At 47.7% G+C, this 20,212-nt stretch overlaps 3 long non-coding RNA genes across 5 annotated transcripts; all 3 read right to left on the minus strand.

Moving 5' to 3' along the window:
- Positions 1–803: 803 nt before the first annotated feature.
- Positions 804–7,446, minus strand: LOC142819107 (uncharacterized). 2 transcript variants are annotated; one of them, XR_016347552.1, is made up of 3 exons: positions 6,620–7,446; positions 2,760–3,899; positions 804–2,643 (listed from the first exon to the last, which is right to left on the minus strand). It is a non-coding gene; the product is annotated as an uncharacterized LOC142819107 (long non-coding RNA). The 2 variants fall into 2 exon arrangements; XR_016347553.1 differs by lacking the exon at positions 6,620–7,446 and adding an exon at positions 4,720–5,363.
- A 1,040-nt stretch (positions 7,447–8,486) lies between these two features.
- On the minus strand, positions 8,487–10,486 carry LOC149521946 (uncharacterized). 2 transcript variants are annotated; one of them, XR_016347549.1, is made up of 3 exons: positions 10,326–10,486; positions 8,914–9,497; positions 8,487–8,741 (listed from the first exon to the last, which is right to left on the minus strand). It is a non-coding gene; the product is annotated as an uncharacterized LOC149521946 (long non-coding RNA). The 2 variants fall into 2 exon arrangements; XR_016347548.1 differs by having other exon boundaries at positions 8,487–9,497.
- A 3,624-nt stretch (positions 10,487–14,110) lies between these two features.
- LOC149521947 (uncharacterized) lies at positions 14,111–16,692 on the minus strand. Its single transcript, XR_016347550.1, has 2 exons — positions 15,937–16,692; positions 14,111–15,108 (listed from the first exon to the last, which is right to left on the minus strand). It is a non-coding gene; the product is annotated as an uncharacterized LOC149521947 (long non-coding RNA).
- Positions 16,693–20,212: the final 3,520 nt, after the last annotated feature.

Here is a 20,212-nt window from a genome sequence, read left to right on the forward strand (position 1 = left end):
AAGTGCGCGCCGGGACGCATTAGTTCGGACTAAAGCCCTTAGTCCGAACTAATGTTACTCCTCAAAGGAAGGGGGCCAACAACATATTACTTTAGTGGTACATTTCTTTTGAATTTCCGGTTCTTGTGAGCCGGCCCAACCCATCCCTGAGAGGACAACCCAGCACCAACTGGGCAGACTGGAGAGGAGAGCAGGCTTCCACCCCCTCTCTTGGAAATGGCTGGCTGAAGGGAAGACCTTTTTACATACATCCCACACAGTGGCTCTCCTTGGAGAAATGGGCTTCCTAGGCTGAATTCCATGGGAGTCTGTGAGCCCAGTGTGGGGGCTCAGGAAGCAGTGGCCCCACCATGTCACTGGAACAGTTGCTTTGGGTTCACAGACCACCTCTCCAGAGCTGCCAGTCTGAGGTGTGTCCAGGGGGTTCTTACAGCCACAGCAGCACAGCAGGAAGCTTGGATGTGACAGGCCAAAGGTCTTATCCTGGTTTCTAGGGGCAGCCTGGGAGAGGGCTATGGTAACGGTGCCCCTGGGCTTCCTGCTTCCTGGTCACTTGCCAGGTTCCCTCCATCCCTTGGGGCCATGCACACGCTTGTTCCCCTCTGGGAACGACCGGGACATTCTCTCCTGCCCTGGGGCCCTGCTGGACTGAGAGAGCCATGTTGGGGGCCATGCTGGAGCTGTGCGAGGGAGAGGCAGCACACCCAGGTAAAAGTCTGTGCTGCTTTGCGCGTGGGAGTGTGGGCAAGGCCCCGGGGCACGGAATGAGTCTGCAGCAAATGCAAAAGACAAAAGGAGACACGTTCTCTTTGACAGATTTTATTGTCTGTTTCTAAATGGCCCAAAGGGCTGGTCCTTGCTCAATGCCCCAGAGGAAGGCGAAAAACCTCCAGAGTCTCTGGCCAATCTGCTCTGGAGGAAAATTCCTTCCTGACCCCAAATATGGCGATCGGTTTCACCCTGTGCATGCCAGCAAGGACCCACTTGTCACTATGGTTACATACCCTGTCTTGGCAGGCCCTGGTCTGTGTCCCAGTATTAACCAATCTCCAGGGCTTTCCTCTTCTCCCATGCAGCCCCCTTCTTGCATCTCAATTGATGGAACCCACTCTTCTCTTAACTCAATAATGCACCATGCAAGTTTTGAACATTGTTTCATGAATGCTGTGCATACAGGCTGTTTCCTTCCTCTGAAAGTACAACTACAGCCACAGATTTACACTCAGCAGTGATAAGCAGGTTCCTCACCTCCTGACAAAGATGCATTTTCTGGTGTCAGCCATCACACTTGACTCCTCTCAGACTCTGAGATGTGTGATCACCTGTAACAAACTCATTGGGACAACGTAAGTTAGCAATTTTGTGGAGCTGATTGTTTGCACATTTGTTAGGCTTGTCACATGCTTCTCTTACCTCTCCTCAGAACCATTTCTGTGGCTCCATTGAACAGGATTCCTGGGGTTTAATATAATCAGAGAACCAACTGTCCTTCAAGGTAATAGAAATGGCTTTGAGCCATTCACTGGTGCTGGAAAATCTGAGCATCTGTAACCCTGATCTCATGAAAAAGTAAATCTGCTTTGCAAGTTAGTTCTCAAAAAGCCCAGCCATGGCTGTAGGGGTCAAAGTTGGACAAGGAATGTGGTTGCTCATTGGTTTTACAGTCCCAGAAATGTTGCCAAAGGGAACAGATTGTCAAGCACCTTAAACAACAGAACCACAAACACTCACCTCCTTGTCGGTCTGCCACATTGTGGGTTTGAAACTTGATGGTGATGAGTCTTCGTTTTAGTCATTGAAGGCAACTTTTCCTTACTCCCTGCAGGTTTGACCACTTCTTCCTTTATTTTTAATAATGCAACTCCTTATAGCTTTCAGACCCTGTGAGGCCCGATGAGCTGAATTTCTGTCACCTGAAAAGGAAATCCAGATCCATTAAGTTCTTCTCTAGCATTCTAAAGTGAGTTCCTTACCTGTTGGCCGCAGTGAGGGACATTTTAGAAACTTCCTGAAATTTTCTCACTCTGAGTTCTGACTCTTTGCATTTCCCATATCTGAAAGAATGAGAGGATCCATTCATTTCCACTCAAATGTTAAAAAATGAGTTTTTGGTTTTTCTTACCAACTGATATGCCTGGCTCAGCTCATTCCAATTGCATTAATCCCTTCTAGAGCACAATAGTCCTCTGATCTCCTTCCATCTGGAGATATGTGATCTGCAATAACAATCAATGAGCGCCAGTTTGATTAATTGATTTGGTCTATAACTGTGACTTAGCACCAGATTCATCTGACAACCAGAGAAACTAAAATGCTCACCTCAGTCTGTGATGTGCTGCTGAATTGCTTCCAGCACATCTGTTTGAAGTAACTGACCTTTATTTCCTTGTTTCTGATCCCAAGATGCTGTCATTTCCTCCATGGACTGAGCACCAAGAAAGGTTTTAGGTTTTGCCTTTACTTTTCACATTCTCAGGTAAGGTCAACAGCCAGTTTTTCTACCTGAAAGTGAAATCGACACTGCTTGATATGCACGTGGCTATGTGGGGTCTGGTATTTCTTACCTCTTGTGGAGGACAGCGAAATCCCCTCCCTTCTTTCTGGTAGGAGAGGCCTCCCTTTCACATTTCAAATCAGGAAAACCTGCAATCAGCAATGTTTGACAGGTTTTTATTTTTTATTATGACTCAGTACCAGCTATGAAGCACTTTCAATGGAGACTGTTCCTTAGCCAGATCATTAGACTTTTCAGTGCTCACCTACTTGTCATGATGTTCCACCACATAGCATTGAATCTTGGATGCTTATTGCCAGCTATGTGAGTTAAATCTTGAAGCAAAGAATTGGCACTTTGGGGGCTGTTTTTTTCTGAACGAGAAGGAAAAGATGTTTTTTTCCCTCTGGGCAGGTATAGCACCTGTCTGGCTTTACCCTTAATTCAGCAGCCTCCTATCTTCCTCCCTTGAATGGTAAGACCTTCATTTCACCTAGAAATAAAAATGGAAACTGTTATTCCTGGCCCTGCACTCTGAGGAGATGGATTCCTTACCTCTTGATAGAAATGATCAGTTCCACTGATTTTTTCTTCCCTTTGATCCATAGGCAAGAATGATCAATCCTGCAATCAGTGGATTAACTCATCTCTGGAAATGGAAGAGAAGGTTAAAGCTCCTTTTTATGTTGCAATTAGTTTTATTTTTGTATGAAATAACATAAGTGCTACTGCCTTGTAGGAACAATCCACAGCACTATCTGGAAAGGAAAAAGGAGGTGCTATTACAATAACTGGTTAGAATTGCCAGTTGCTTTCCTTACGTCTGAAGAAGCAGCTCCCAGTTTGTGTTCCAGTGTTCTGTACAGCAGCTTTTTGTGTCCTTGTGTGTCTCAACTTCCCTTCTTTAGAGACATGCAGATTCCATCAGTTACCTTTTCTTCCACATCTGAAAATGACCAGGACCATTGACTGTTGTGGGCAATGGAATGTGTAATATATTTCTTACCTTCCAAAAGCGATGGATCAGTTAGGTCAGGTAATTCCTTCCTGGAAACTGCATCCTTCCATCTCAAAATTGGTCCTGCTGCAAAGAGGTGTTTGACAGACAGTAGTTTAGTCAGGAAACAAATGTGAATGATTTGTCCTTGGATTAATTTGGGAAGAGTGAGTAAAATACATACCTTCTGTGGCATGACCTGTTGTGTTGGTTCTTTTGTTTGTTTCTCTCTGTACAATCAGTTGTATTGCTTAAAATCTAGTGGGCATACATTACTATTTCCTTATCTTTGAATGGAGCAAGTCGATAATTCTCCAACCTTTCACCACTTATGTTCTGTACATTGCTTTATACTTACAAAACTTGCTAGTAGCCTTTGACAACAAAAGATGGATTCACGCCCTTCACCTGAAAGTAGAGTCAGGTTCGTTAGTTTCCTCTCCATTGCTAGGAGAAGGTGAATCCCTCTCTTCTCGATAAGAAGACTCATTTTCACGTCTTAAGTGGTACAATAGGAGCTTCTGACAGAATAGCTGCATGATCACATCAGCAGAACCAGGTCGTTGTAATGTCATCTCTGGAAAGGTGATGGCACCTCTCAGCAATGGCCACTTGTACCCTTGTACCCTGTGTGTCTTGTATAAATGCAACTTGTTTTGCTGCTGTCTTGGCAAAGGCAGTCAGGCTTCCACATGGTCCTAAAGGAATTATCCAAAATTTCCCCTTTCATCCACTTCTTCCGTGCCTCTCCTCCTGTCTCTTCCCTTGTAGCCTCTTTGCCTGCCCCTTTCTCTCATCTCTCCTCTCTGTCCCTTCCGCACCTCTCTGGTGTTTGTTTCTTACCTAGTCTAATTTTCCCCCCTCCTCCCTTGTTGATACCTTCCCCTACCCACCAGCCTTGGCCCTGCTTTGTCCTGCTGTGTTTCCTTCCCTTCTTTAGTAGAGGAGGCAACTGGGCCCTGGAAGACCCTGCACGTTTTCCATAGTCCCCATCTTTAGTCCCACTGGCAGTAGCCATGTGCTCTGTGTGGCATTCTGGTGTGAAATGCTGCAGCCCCCGGTGACTGACCTAATAAAATGACTGCATCACAACTGAGTCATGGGTCATTGTCCCCCCTCCCTCCTTATTTGGGCAGTGAGCAAATTGGCCAGCCCCAAATCCCTGCCAGAGGAGCTGTAGGGGGAGGGCTCAGTCTGGCTCTAAAAACTCTGAAATTCGTCAACTTACACTTCAGATCTGGTCACCAGCTGGGCTCTGCTTGTGCCAGGCTCATGGCCAGCTCCTTCCCTGTGATTTGGATGGCGTGGGACTTATTCAGCCCTTGCCTGTGAAGGCTTATGCCTGGGTCTCTTCCCAGTCTGTCTCTGTCTCTGTTGGTTTCAGTCACTGCCCTTGTGACGGAATGTTCCGCCTCCGTCACAATGGGCCCATTCTGAGCAGAGCTGAGTTCTTCCATCTCCCTTGGGAACCAGTAGGAGCTGTGGGTGCCCGGCCCCCTCTTAGGACAATCCACATTGGCTGTGTCTCATGGTGTTGCACCATCAGTGCCATGTGGTATCCTCCCTCCTCTATTATAGGCTGATCACTGCAGAATGTGCCACACACCAGGGGAGGCAGGGTTAGCTGGTGAGGGGTGGATACCAGAACCCTTCTATGGTGCAGGGGCCTCTGAAACAATGACACCTGTTGTGGGTTGCTTGTGTGTGTTGTGTTGTCACAGCTCTAGCCAGGTAGCTAGGCCAGCAGATCAAACTGCCCAAAAGATGACCGAGTTGGTTAGGTGGGCAAAGGCTCTTGACCAGGTTTCTTGTTTACAAAGCACAGCTCGGTCAGCAGCAGGGCTCTGTGTGGCTGAGGGGCAGTGGAAAGACGTATCTTCTGTGACCGCTCTTTTATACACAGATATGAACAAGTAACATATTACTGGACACCTACTTAAGCTGTGTGTAGGTTACTGGACAGGCTGCTGAGACAGAGCCAGCTAAAGCTGTCGGCTGACCAGGCTACTGCCCAGGGCGCCCCATTGTAGGGGGCGCCGCGTGGGGCTGCTGGGCTGGGCGGGGTCAGCACTGCGCATGCGCCGGTCGCCCGTGGGCGGGGCCATGCATGTGCTGTCCACCAGGGGCGGGGCCACACATGCACTGTGTGCCCAGAGGCGGGGCCACGCATGCATTGCACTCCTGGGAGCGGCGCCTCGTTCCCGGGGCCCAGGGCGCAAGACTGTCTCGGGCCCGTCCTGTGCTGAGGTGGATCAGTTCGGAGGTACCTCTGAGATGGTGGTGGGACAGGGACAGGGACGGGGAGAGTGTGATGTGCCTGTGTATGTCCAGGGAACAGAGAACAGACAGAGTCCAGTTGCTGAGGTTGAAACAGCAAATGCTCCAGAGTCTGGAAACCAGGAGGCTCCACTCCCAGCAGTGTCTCTCTAGTCTCATGTGTAAACAAAGAAGCGGGGCCAAATTTGTCCACTGGCTGAATAAGGGAAGCTTCTCCGCCAACTGGCTGAAGGCCTTGGGACTAGCTGGCTCCTAGAATAATTTTCACTTCTATGGTGTGATATGGTCTTTGGGAATCATAGAACACTTGGCCCATTGGCCAACACCTTTGCTAGCTCACTGAGCTTAACCCCTTAGTCACTTGGGCTGTGTCCAGATTCAGGGTTTTTTTCGAAAAAAGTAGCCTTTTTTCGAAAAAACTTCACCTGCGTCTAGACTGCAGCCGCGTTCTTTCGAAATTAAATCGAAAGAACGCGGCTTTTCTTTCGACGGCGATAAACCTCATTGCACGAGGAAGAACGCCTTCTTTCGAAAGTTCCTCTTTCGAAAGAAGGCGTTCTTGAATGTAAATAGGGCTTCTTCGAAAGAGAGCATCCAGACTCACTGGGTGCTTTCTTTCGAAAAAGCAAGCCGCTTTTTCGAAATTTCCGCGTGCAGTCTTGACGCTCTCTTTCGAAAGAGGCTTGCAGTCTAGACATAGCCTTGGTGCTGGTTAGCACTTCTCCTGTTCATTACAGCATCCTGCAACTAAAATGGAACATTCAGACAAACTCTCTCTCTCTTCTTTATGTATTGAAAACATAACCCAATGCCCTATGCAGACACAGAGCACACACTGGTGTGGTACATACCCTGTCTTGGCAGGCCCTGGTCTGTGTCTCAGTATTAACCAATCTCCAGGGCTTTCCTCTTCTCCCATGTAGCCCCCTTCTTGCATCTCAACTGATGAAACCCGCTGTTCTCTTAGCCTATAGATGCCCCATGCAAGTTTTGAACATTGGTTCTTGAAAGCTGTCCACACGGGATGTTTTTCTTTCCTCTGAAAATACAACCACAGCCACTGAATTGCACTCAGGGATAAGCAGGTTCCTCACCTCTTGACAAAGATGCATCCTCTGGTGTCAGCCATCACACTTGACACCTCTCAGACCCTGAGATGTGTGATCACCTGTAACAAACTCATTGGGACAACATAAGTTAGCAATTTTGTGGAGCTGATTGCACATTTGTTAGGCTTGTCACATGCTTCTCTTACCTCTCCTCAGAGCCAATTCTGTGGCTCTGTTGAATGGAGTGTGTGGATTTTCCTATCATGAGAGAACCAATTGTCCTTCCAGGTGATAGGAATGGCTTTGAGCCATTCATTGGTGCTGGAAAATCTGAGCATCTGTAACCCTGATCTCCTGAAAAGGTAAATCTGCTTTGCAAGTTAGTTCTCGAAAAGCCCAGCCATGGCTGTAGGGGTCAAATTTGGACAAGGAATGTGGTTGCTCATTGGTTTTATGGTCCCAGAAATGTTGCCAAAGGGAACAGATTGTCAAGCACCTTGTACAACAGAACCACAAACACTCACCTCCTTGTTGGTCTGCCACATTGTGGGTCTGAAACACGCTGGTCTTAGTTTTAGTCACTGAAGGCAACTTTTACTTCCTCTCGGCAGGTTTGACCACGTCTTCCTTTTTTTAAATAATGCAAAGCCTTATAGCTATCAGTCTCTGTGAGGTCCAATCAGCTGCATTTCTGTGACCTGAAAAGGAAATCCAGATCCATTAATTCCTTCTCTAGTGTTCTGAGGTGAGTTCCTTACCTCTTGGCTGCAGTGAAGGATCTTTTAGGAACTCCCTGAAGCTTTCTCACCCTCGGAGTTCAAATCAGCTGCATTTCCCACATCTGAAAAAATGAGAGAATCCATTCATTGCCACTTAAATGTTCAAAAATGAGAGTTTTTTTGTTACCAACTGATATGCCTGGCTCAGCTCATTCCAATTGCATTAATCCCTTCTAGAGCACAATAGTCCTCTGGCCTCCTTCCATCTGGAGATAGGTGATCAGTGAGTGCCAGTTTGATCGATTGATTTGGTGTCTAAATGTGGCTTTAGCACCAGACTCATCTGACAACTAGGAAAACTGAAATGCTCACCTCAGTCTGTTATGAGCTGCTGAATTGGTTCCAATTCAGATTTACAACTAGCAGACCTGTTTGAAGTAACAGACCTTTAATTCCTTGTTACTAATCCCAGATGCTGTCATTTCCTCCATGGATTGAACACCGGAAAATTTTGTCTTTTGCTTTTCATATTCTCATGTAAGGTCAACAGCCAGTTCTTCTACCTGAAAGTGAAATTGACACTGCTTGATATGCACATGGCTATGTGGAGTCTGGTATTTCTTACCTCTTGTGGAGGAAAGCCAATTCCCCTTCCTTCTTCCTGGTAGGAATAACTTCCCTTTCACATTTTAAATCAGGAAAACCTGCAGTAAACAATGTCTTAAAGATTTTTATTTTGTATTATGACTCATTACCAGCTATGAAGAGCTTTCGATGGAGACTCTCCCTTAGCACGCAGATCATTAGGCTTTTCAATGCTCACCTCCTTCTCATGGAGTTCTACCACATGGCTTTGATTCTTGGATGCTTATGGCCAGCTACATAGGTTAAAACTTGAAGCCAAAAATTGGCACATTTTTGTTTTTTTCTCGACTAGAAGGAAAACATACTTTTCTTCCCTATGGACAGGTGTAGCACCTGTCTGACTTTACCCTTAAGTTCCGCTGCCTCCTATCTTCCTCTCTTCAATGGTAAGACCTTCATTTCACCTAAAAATAGAAATGGAAACTTTTATTCCTGGCCCTGCACTCTGAGGAGATGAATTCCTTACCTCTTGATAGACATGATCAGTTCCACTGATTTCCTCTTTCCTCTGATCCATAGGCAAGAATGATCAATCCTGCAATCAGTGGATTAACTCATCTCTGGAAATGGAAGAGAAGGTTAAAGCTCCTTTTTATGTTGCAATTAGTTTTATTTTTGTATGAAATAACATAACCGCTACTGCCTTGTAGGAACAACCCACAGCACTATCTGGAAAGGAAAAAGGAGGTGCTATTACTATAACTGGTTAGAATTGCCAGCTGCTTTCCTTACGTCTGAAGAAGCAGCTCCCAGTTTTTGTTCCAGTGTTCTGTACAGCAGCTTCTTGTGTCCTTGTGTGTTTCAACTTCCCTTCTTTAGAGACATGCAGATTTCATCAGTTACTGTTTCTTCCACCTGTGAATATGACCAGAACCATTGACTGTTGTGGGCAATGGAATGTGTAATATATTTCTTACCTTCCAAAAGCGATGGATCAGTTAGGTCAGGTAATTCCTTCCTGGAAACTGCATCCTTCCATCTCAAAATTGGTCCTGCTGCAAAGAGGTGTTTGACAGACAGTAGTTTAGTCAGGAAACAAATGTGAATGATTTGTCCTTGGATTAATTTGGGAAGAGTGAGTAAAATACATACCTTCTGTGGCATGACCTGTTGTGTTGGTTCTTTTGTTTGTTTCTCTCTGTACAATCAGTTGTATTGCTTAAAATCTAGTGGGCATACATTACTATTTCCTTATCTTTGAATGGAGCAAGTCGATAATTCTCCAACCTTTCACCACTTATGTTCTGTACATTGCTTTATACTTACAAAACTTGCTAGTAGCCTTTGACAACAAAAGATGGATTCACGCCCTTCACCTGAAAGTAGAGTCAGGTTGGTTAGTTTCCTCTCCATTGCTATGAGAAGGTGAATCCCTCTCTTCTCGATAAGAAGACTCATTTTCTCTTTTTACGTCTTAAGTGGTACAATAGGCGCTTCTGACAGAATAGCTGCATGATCACATCAGCAGAACCAGGTCGTTGTAATGTCATCTCTGGAAAGGTGATGGCACCTCTCAGCAATGGCCACTTGTACCCTTGTACCCTGTGTGTCTTGTATAAATGCAACTTGTTTTGCTGCTGACTTGGCAAAGGCAGTCAGGGTTCCACATGGTCCTAAAGGAATTATCCAAAATTTCCCCTTTCATCCACTTCTTCCGTGCCTCTCCTCCTGTCTCTTCCCTTGTAGCCTCTTTGCCTGCCCCTTTCTCTCATCTCTCCTCTCTGTCCCTTCCGCACCTCTCTGGTGTTTGTTTCTTACCTAGTCTAATTTTCCCCCATCCTCCCTTGTTGATACCTTCCCCTACCCACCAGCCTTGGCCCTGCTTTGTCCTGCTGTGTCTCCTTCCCTTCTTTAGTAGAGGAGGCAACTGGGCCCTGGAAGACCCTGCACCTTTTCCACAGTCCCCATCTTTAGTCCCACTGGCAGTAGCCATGTGCTCTGTGTGGCATTCTGGTGTGAAATGCTGCAGCCCCCGGTGACTGACCTAATAAAATCGCTGCATCACAACCAACTCATGGGTCATTGTCCCCCCCTTTCTCCTTATTTGGGCATTGAGCAAATTGGCCAGCCCCAAATCCCTGCCAGGGGAGCTGTAGGGGGAGGGCTCAGTCTGGCTCTAAAAACTCGGAAATTCGTCAGCTTACACTTCAGATCTGGTCACCAGCTGGGCTCTGCTTGTGCCAGGCTCATGGCCAGCTCCTTCCCTGTGATTTGGATGGAGTGGGACTTATTCAGCCCTTGCCTGTGAAGGCTTATGCCTGGGTCTCTTCCCAGTCTGTCTCTGTCTCTGTTGGTTTCAGTTACTGCCCTTCTGACGGAATGTTCCACCTCCGTCACAATGGGCCCATTCTGAGCAGAGCTGAGTTCTTCCATCTCCCTTGGGAACCAGCAGGAGCTGTGGGTGCCCGGCCCCCTCTTAGGACAATCCACATTGGCTGTGTCTCATGGTGTTGCACCATCAGTGCCATGTGGTATCCTCCCTCCTCTATTATAGGCTGATCACTGCAGAATGTGCCACACACCAGGGGAGGCAGGGTTAGCTGGTGAGGGGTGGATACCAGAACCCTTCTATGGTGCAGGGGCCTCTGAAACAATGACACCTGTTGTGGGTTGCTTGTGTGTGTTGTGTTGTCACAGCTCTAGCCAGGTAGCTAGGCCAGCAGATCAAACTGCCCAAAAGATGACCGAGTTGGTTAGGTGGGCAAAGGCTCTTGACCAGGTTCCTTGTTTACAAAGCACAGCTCGGTCAGCAGCAGGGCTCTGTGTGGCTGAGGGGCAGTGGAAAGACGTATCTTCTGTGACCGCTCTTTTATACACAGATATGAACGAGTAACATATTACTGGACACCTACTTAAGCTGTGTGTAGGTTACTGGACAGGCTGCTGAGACAGAGCCGGCTAAAGCTGTGGGCTGACCAGGCTACTGCCCAGGGCGCCCCATTGTAGGAGGCGCCGCGTGGGGCTGCTGGGCTGGGCGGGGTCAGCACTGCGCATGCGCCGGTCGCCCGTGGGCGGGGCCGTGCATGTGCTGTCCACCGGGGGCGGGGCCACACATGCACTGTGTGCCCAGCGGCGGGGCCACGCATGCGTTGCACTCCTGGGAGCGGCGCCTCGTTCCCGGGGCCCAGGGCGCAAGACTGTCTCGGGCCCGTCCTGTGCTGAGGTGGATCAGTTCGGAGGTAGCTCTGAGATGGTGGTGGGACAGGGACAGGGACGGGGAGAGTGTGATGTGCCTGTGTATGTCCAGGGAACAGAGAACAGACAGAGTCCAGTTGCTGAGATTGAAACAGCAAATGCTCCAGAGTCTGGAAACCAGGAGGCTCCACTCCCAGCAGTGTCTCTAGTCTCATGTGTAAACAAAGAAGCGGGGCCAAATTTGTCCACTGGCTGAATAAGGGAAGCTTCTCCGCCCACTGGCTGAAGGCCTTGGGACTAGCTGGCTCCTAGAATAATTTTCACTTCTATGGTGTGATATGGTCTTTGGGAATCATAGAACACTTGGCCCATTGGCCAACACCTTTGCTAGCTCACTGAGCTTAACCCCTTAGTCACTTGGGCTGTGTCCAGACTCAGGGTTTTTTTCGAAAAAAGTAGCCTTTTTTCGAAAAAACTTCACCTGCATCTAGACTGCAGCCGCGTTCTTTCGAAATTAAATCGAAAGAACGCGGCTTTTCTTTCGACGGCGGTAAACCTCATTGCACGAGGAAGAACGCCTTCTTTCGAAAGTTCCTCTTTTGAAAGAAGGCGTTCTTGAATGTAAATAGGGCTTCTTCGAAAGAGAGCATCCAGACTCACTGGGTGCTTTCTTTAAAAAAGCAAGCCGCTTTTTCGAAAGTTCCGCGTGCAGTCTAGACGCTCTCTTTCGAAAGAGGCTCTTTTGAAAGTATCTTTCGAAAGAGGCTTGCAGTCTAGACATAGCCTTGGTGCTGGTTAGCACTTCTCCTGTTCATTACAGCATCCTGCAACTAAAATGGATCATTCAGACAAACTCTCTCTCTCTTCTTTATGTATTGAAAACATAACCCAATGCCCTATGCAGACACAGAGCACACACTGGTGTGGTACATACCCTGTCTTGGCAGGCCCTGGTCTGTGTCTCAGTATTAACCAATCTCCAGGGCTTTCCTCTTCTCCCATGTAGCCCCCTTCTTGCATCTCAACTGATGAAACCCGCTGTTCTCTTAGCCTATAGATGCCCCATGCAAGTTTTGAACATTGGTTCTTGAAAGCTGTCCACACGGGATGTTTTTCTTTCCTCTGAAAATACAACCACAGCCACTGAATTGCACTCAGGGATAAGCAGGTTCCTCACCTCTTGACAAAGATGCATCCTCTGGTGTCAGCCATCACACTTGACACCTCTCAGACCCTGAGATGTGTGATCACCTGTAACAAACTCATTGGGACAACATAAGTTAGCAATTTTGTGGAGCTGATTGCACATTTGTTAGGCTTGTCACATGCTTCTCTTACCTCTCCTCAGATCCAATTCTGTGGCTCTGTTGAATGGTGTGTGTGGATTTTCCTATCATGAGAGAACCAATTGTCCTTCCAGGTGATAGGAATGGCTTTGAGCCATTCATTGGTGCTGGAAAATCTGAGCATCTGTAACCCTGATCTCCTGAAAAGGTAAATCTGCTTTGCAAGTTAGTTCTCGAAAAGCCCAGCCATGGCTGTAGGGGTCAAAGTTGGACAAGGAATGTGGTTGCTCATTGGTTTTATGGTCCCAAAAATGTTGCCAAAGGGAACAGATTGTCAAGCACCTTGTACAACCGAACCACAAACACTCACCTCCTTGTTGGTCTGCCACATTGTGGGTCTGAAACACGCTGGTCTTAGTTTTAGTCACTGAAGGCAACTTTTACTTCCTCTCGGCAGGTTTGACCACGTCTTCCTTTTTTTTAATAATGCAATGCCTTATAGTCTCTGTGAGGTCCAATCAGCTGCATTTCTGTGACCTGAAAAGGAAATCCAGATCCATTAATTCCTTCTCTAGTGTTCTGAGGTGAGTTCCTTACCTCTTGGCTGCAGTGAAGGATCTTTTAGGAACTCCCTGAAGCTTTCTCACCCTCGGAGTTCAAATCAGCTGCATTTCCCACATCTGAAAAAATGAGAGAATCCATTCATTGCCACTTAAATGTTCAAAAATGAGAGTTTTTTTGTTACCAACTGATATGCCTGGCTCAGCTCATTCCAATTGCATTAATCCCTTCTAGAGCACAATAGTCCTCTGGCCTCCTTCCATCTGGAGATAGGTGATCAGTGAGTGCCAGTTTGATCGATTGATTTGGTGTCTAAATGTGGCTTTAGCACCAGACTCATCTGACAACTAGGAAAACTGAAATGCTCACCTCAGTCTGTTATGAGCTGCTGAATTGGTTCCAATTCAGATTTACAACTAGCAGACCTGTTTGAAGTAACAGACCTTTAATTCCTTGTTACTAATCCCAGATGCTGTCATTTCCTCCATGGATTGAACACCGGAAAATTTTGTCTTTTGCTTTTCATATTCTCATGTAAGGTCAACAGCCAGTTCTTCTACCTGAAAGTGAAATTGACACTGCTTGATATGCACATGGCTATGTGGAGTCTGGTATTTCTTACCTCTTGTGGAGGAAAGCCAATTCCCCTTCCTTCTTCCTGGTAGGAATAACTTCCCTTTCACATTTCAAATCAGGAAAACCTGCAGTAAACAATGTCTTAAAGATTTTTATTTTGTATTATGACTCATTACCAGCTATGAAGAGCTTTCGATGGAGACTCTCCCTTAGCACGCAGATCATTAGGCTTTTCAATGCTCACCTCCTTCTCATGGAGTTCTACCACATGGCTTTGATTCTTGGATGCTTATGGCCAGCTACATAGGTTAAAACTTGAAGCCAAAAATTGGCACATTTTTGATTTTTTCTCGACTAGAAGGAAAACATACTTTTCTTCCCTATGGACAGGTGTAGCACCTGTCTGACTTTACCCTTAAGTTCCGCTGCCTCCTATCTTCCTCTCTTCAATGGTAAGACCTTCATTTCACCTAAAAATAGAAATGGAAACTTTTATTCCTGGCCCTGCACTCTGAGGAGATGAATTCCTTACCTCTTGATAGACATGATCAGTTCCACTGATTTCCTCTTTCCTCTGATCCATAGGCAAGAATGATCAATCCTGCAATCAGTGGATTAACTCATCTCTGGAAATGGAAGAGAAGGTTATGTTGCAATTAGTTTTATTTTTGTATGAAATAACATAACTGCTACTGCCTTGTAGGAACAATCCACAGCACTATCTGGAAAGGAAAAAGGAGGTGCTATTACTATAACTGGTTAGAATTGCCAGCTGCTTTCCTTACGTCTGAAGAAGCAGCTCCCAGTTTTTGTTCCAGTGTTCTGTACAGCAGCTGCTTGTGTCCTTGTGTGTCTCAACTTCCCTTCTTTAGAGACATGCAGATTTCATCAGTTACTGTTTCTTCCACCTGTGAATATGACCAGAACCATTGACTGTTGTGGGCAATGGAATGTGTAATATATTTCTTACCTTCCAAAAGCGATGGATCAGTTAGGTCAGGTAATTCCTTCCTGGAAACTGCATCCTTCCATCTCAAAATTGGTCCTGCTGCAAAGAGGTGTTTGACAGACAGTAGTTTAGTCAGGAAACAAATGTGAATGATTTGTCCTTGGATTAATTTGGGAAGAGTGAGTAAAATACATACCTTCTGTGGCATGACCTGTTGTGTTGGTTCTTTTGTTTGTTTCTCTCTGTACAATCAGCTGTATTGCTTAAAATCTAGTGGGCATACATTACTATTTCCTTATCTTTGAATGGAGCAAGTCGATAATTCTCCAACCTTTCACCACTTATGTTCTGTACATTGCTTTATACTTACAAAACTTGCTAGTAGCCTTTGACAACAAAAGATGGATTCACGCCCTTCACCTGAAAGTAGAGTCAGGTTGGTTAGTTTCCTCTCCATTGCTATGAGAAGGTGAATCCCTCTCTTCTCGATAAGAAGACTCATTTTCTCTTTTTACGTCTTAAGTGGTACAATAGGCGCTTCTGACAGAATAGCTGCATGATCACATCAGCAGAACCAGGTCGTTGTAATGTCATCTCTGGAAAGGTGATGGCACCTCTCAGCAATGGCCACTTGTACCCTTGTACCCTGTGTGTCTTGTATAAATGCAACTTGTTTTGCTGCTGACTTGGCAAAGGCAGTCAGGGTTCCACATGGTCCTAAAGGAATTATCCAAAATTTCCCCTTTCATCCACTTCTTCCGTGCCTCTCCTCCTGTCTCTTCCCTTGTAGCCTCTTTGCCTGCCCCTTTCTCTCATCTCTCCTCTCTGTCCCTTCCGCACCTCTCTGGTGTTTGTTTCTTACCTAGTCTAATTTTCCCCCATCCTCCCTTGTTGATACCTTCCCCTACCCACCAGCCTTGGCCCTGCTTTGTCCTGCTGTGTCTCCTTCCCTTCTTTAGTAGAGGAGGCAACTGGGCCCTGGAAGACCCTGCACCTTTTCCACAGTCCCCATCTTTAGTCCCACTGGCAGTAGCCATGTGCTCTGTGTGGCATTCTGGTGTGAAATGCTGCAGCCCCCGGTGACTGACCTAATAAAATCGCTGCATCACAACCAACTCATGGGTCATTGTCCCCCCCTTTCTCCTTATTTGGGCATTGAGCAAATTGGCCAGCCCCAAATCCCTGCCAGGGGAGCTGTAGGGGGAGGGCTCAGTCTGGCTCTAAAAACTCGGAAATTCGTCAGCTTACACTTCAGATCTGGTCACCAGCTGGGCTCTGCTTGTGCCAGGCTCATGGCCAGCTCCTTCCCTGTGATTTGGATGGAGTGGGACTTATTCAGCCCTTGCCTGTGAAGGCTTATGCCTGGGTCTCTTCCCAGTCTGTCTCTGTCTCTGTTGGTTTCAGTTACTGCCCTTCTGACGGAATGTTCCGCCTCCGTCACAATGGGCCCATTCTGAGCAGAGCTGAGTTCTTCCATCTCCCTTGGGAACCAGTAGGAGCTGTGGGTGCCCGGCCCCCTCTTAGGACAATCCACATTGGCTGTGTCTCATGGTGTTGCACCATCAGTGCCATGTGGTATCCTCCCTCCTCTATTATAGGCTGATCACTGCAGAATGTGCCACACACCAGGGGAGGCAGGGTTAGCTGGTGAGGGGTGGATACCAGAACCCTTCTATGGTGCAGGGGCCTCTGAAACAATGACACCTGTTGTGGGTTGCTTGTGTGTGTTGTGTTGTCACAGCTCTAGCCAGGTAGCTAGGCCAGCAGATCAAACTGCCCAAAAGATGACCGAGTTGGTTAGGTGGGCAAAGGCTCTTGACCAGGTTTCTTGTTTACAAAGCACAGCTCGGGCAGCAGCAGGGCTCTGTGTGGCTGAGGGGCAGTGGAAAGACGTATCTTCTGTGACCGCTCTTTTATACACAGATATGAACGAGTAACATATTACTGGACACCTACTTAAGCTGTGTGTAGGTTACTGGACAGGCTGCTGAGACAGAGCCGGCTAAAGCTATGGGCTGACCTGGCTACCGCCCAGGGCGCCCCATTGTAGGAGGCGCCGCGTGGGGCTGCTGGGCTGGGCGGGGTCAGCACTGCGCATGCGCCGGTCGCCCGTGGGCGGGGCCGTGCATGTGCTGTCCACCGGGGGCGGGGCCACACATGCACTGTGTGCCCAGAGGCGGGGCCACGCATGCGTTGCACTCCTGGGAGCGGCGCCTCGTTCCCGGGGCCCAGGACTCAAGACTGTCTCGGGCCCGTCCTGTGCTGAGGTGGATCAGTTCGGAGGTAGCTCTGAGATGGTGGTGGGACAGGGTCAGGGACGGGGAGAGTGTGATGTGCCTGTGTATGTCCAGGGAACAGAGAACAGACAGAGTCCAGTTGCTGAGGTTGAAACAGCAAATGCTCCAGAGTCTGGAAACCAGGAGGCTCCACTCCCAGCAGTGTCTCTAGTCTCATGTGTAAACAAAGAAGCGGGGCCAAATTTGTCCACTGGCTGAATAAGGGAAGCTTCTCCGCCAACTGGCTGAAGGCCTTGGGACTAGCTGGCTCCTAGAATAATTTTCACTTCTATGGTGTGATATGGTCTTTGGGAATCATAGAACACTTGGCCCATTGGCCAACACCTTTGCTAGCTCACTGAGCTTAACCCCTTAGTCACTTGGGCTGTGTCCAGACTCAGGGTTTTTTTCGAAAAAAGTAGCCTTTTTTCGAAAAAAACTTCACCTGCGTCTAGACTGCAGCCGCGTTCTTTCGAAATTAAATCGAAAGAACGCGGCTTTTCTTTCGACGGCGGTAAACCTCATTGCACGAGGAAGAACGTCTTCTTTCGAAAGTTCCTCTTTCGAAAGAAGGCGTTCTTGAATGTAAATAGGGCTTCTTCGAAAGAGAGCATCCAGACTCACTGGGTGCTTTCTTTCGAAAAAGCAAGCCGCTATTTCAAAAGTTCCGCGTGCAGTCTAGACGCTCTCTTTCGAAAGAGGCTTGCAGTCTCGACATAGCCTTGGTGCTGGTTAGCACTTCTCCTGTTCATTACAGCTTCCTGCAACTAAAATGGATCATTCAGACAAACTCTCTCTCTCTTCTTTATGTATTGAAAACATAACCCAATGCCCTATGCAGACACAGAGCACACACTGGTGTGGTGCAGAGCCTGGGTGTATGCAAGGAACTGTTCTTTTAACTCCATTCATCTGAAGAAGGGGGTTGTGCGCACGCAAGTTCATGATACTATCAACCTGTTTTGTTAGTCTCTAAGGGTATGCCTACACTAGCCCCCTAGTTCGAACTAGGGAGGCTAATGTAGGCATTCAAAGTTGCAAATGAAGCCCAGGATATAAATATCCCGGGCTTTATTTGCATCTTCCCGTCTGGGCACCATTTTTAAATCCCCCTAGTCCGAACTAACTGCCCACGGCTACACGCGGCAGTCAAAAGTTAATTCGAACTAAGTCCTTAGTTAGAATTAACTGTTACACCTCATTTCACGAGGTGGGGCCATGTGAGTGCCCATGGCTGTGCCGCTGCCTTGAAGATATAAATTGTCTCCTGTGAGGGGGTTCGCACTCACCACCGTATCCCCCTGCCGTCTGTCTTCCGGAATTGCCTCCCTTGGCAGGTAGGGTGCCTTCTCTGGGGTGGTGCCTCCCCTCTTTACTCCCGGCTGCGGCGTCCTCTTCGCCACACTGCCCTCCGGCAGTGCCCAAGTCTGTCTCTGAGCCCCCCTTCCGGGGGTTGATGTTCCTCCAGCAGGCCTTCTTTCAAGCCCTGCAGTCCGAGTATTTGCTGGCCAGAGCTCCCCTAGCCCTGCCTGGGCTCCCCAGCCCTGTCCTAGCTCCAGGGAGCCTCCTCCTCCCTCAGCAGCCAGGTTCTCACTGCTTCCTTTCACAGTAGCAGCCCATCCTCTATTATAGCGCCCAGCTGGGCCCTAATGGGCTAGTACAGCCTCAGCTGGGCTAAATTCCCCGGCCCTGGTTCAGGCCGGGGTCTGCCCTTAAAGGGCCAGTGCAGGGCGAGCGCCCTGTCACATCTCCAAATTGGAAATAGTTGTGGGTGAGAACAAAGTTGCAGAGCTCTGTAACCAGGTGTGCTGTGGTGTCATCAGAGATGGCGTTCCTGATAGCCTGTAATCTGTCTTCATGTGCAAAGCTGGTGTAAAGAGCTTCTACGGCCATGGTGGCCATGACGGTGTTTTCAGGAAGATGACTGATGTTCTGCAGTTTCCTCAGGAAAACGGCAGTGTCTCGAAGACAGCTAGGTGTGCTGGCAGCGTAGGGTCTGTAGAAAGAATCAATATAGCCAGATAATTCTTTTCTAAATGCCGATGCTTGAGCGGTTGGGTCCTCTGGGAGTTCCAGGTTTGTGTATCTTGGGTAGTAGACTCCTGGTTGGGGATGAGGGAGGGTGTTTGCATAGATTTGGTCCTGAGTAGTATCAGTGAGCTTCGTGGGCAATTGTTTTAGTGGGTATTTGGCATTTTGTTAGTGAGATCAGAGGAGAGAAGCCTGTGGAATCTGGTGTTGGTGAGCTGGCTGGCAGCTGCCTTTTCATAATCTGTTCTGTGCATGATGACTACAGCGCTCCTTTAGTCAGCCTCTTGGAGTATGAAGTTAGATTTGTTTTTGAGGCTGTGTACAGCATTGCACTCTGCATGACTGAGGTTATATGTTGTATGCTGTTTCCTGATGGTTTCAGCCCATGCACTGCATAATGTGTCAAGTGTTAAGGCTTGGGCAGTTTTAACTGGTGGTTTTACATACTTACAGTAACTCCTCACTGGCAGGGTGTCTACAGGCAGTGTGTGACCTTAGGGTTGGTCTGAGATATGCCAGAATCATCACTCTGGCCCCTCTCCATGATGTCTGGGGATTACAATGAAAGAAAACTCTGATCTGACCTCCCTCTTGGGTTTTGTTTTGCCAAACGGAAGTTCAACAGAGGAGATTTTGCAAAACCAAGACCACGCCCTTCCCCATTTCGTTCTTCTCTAGAGTTAGGTCCCCCCCTCCTGTGAGTTGTGAGTGACACCTACAATTCATGTGGTATCTTTGCCCACAGCAGACACAGTTCTCTCTGCAACCATCTTCCCAAGGCTGAGTCACTGAGATTGATTTCACCTTGGGAGATATCTCTCCCTGCTGGCTTTGGAAGGCTGGGTTTACAGATGCTTGTCTAAGTTGCCCTGTGGTTTGGGCTCAGTGTGTGGCTGGGAAGAGGACTGGAGGGAGATGGAAGTGGACATGGGGGATTGTGTTAGACAGGCTACAGGAACTGGAGGTTCAATAGAAATGTCCCACTGAAGGAATATGTTCCTGGCCCCCCTTCCTTTTCTCATCCCTTCCAGCGAGGTGCTACTAACGCTGACCCTGTCCTGGGTTGGGCTCTCAGTCAACTCCCTGCAGCAATTCCTCTGGCTTCCCCAGATCCCTGCAACAGGATATGGAGACCACACTGGGAGAGGCAGCGGGAATGAGTTCTTGTGAGCCGACCCAACCCATCTCTGAGAGGACAACCCAGCACCAACTGGGCA

The sequence above is a fragment of the Pelodiscus sinensis genome, chromosome 20 (genome assembly GCF_052426305.1).
Source record: "Pelodiscus sinensis isolate ZL-2025 chromosome 20, ASM5242630v1, whole genome shotgun sequence".
Classification (NCBI taxonomy): Eukaryota; Metazoa; Chordata; order Testudines; family Trionychidae; genus Pelodiscus; species Pelodiscus sinensis.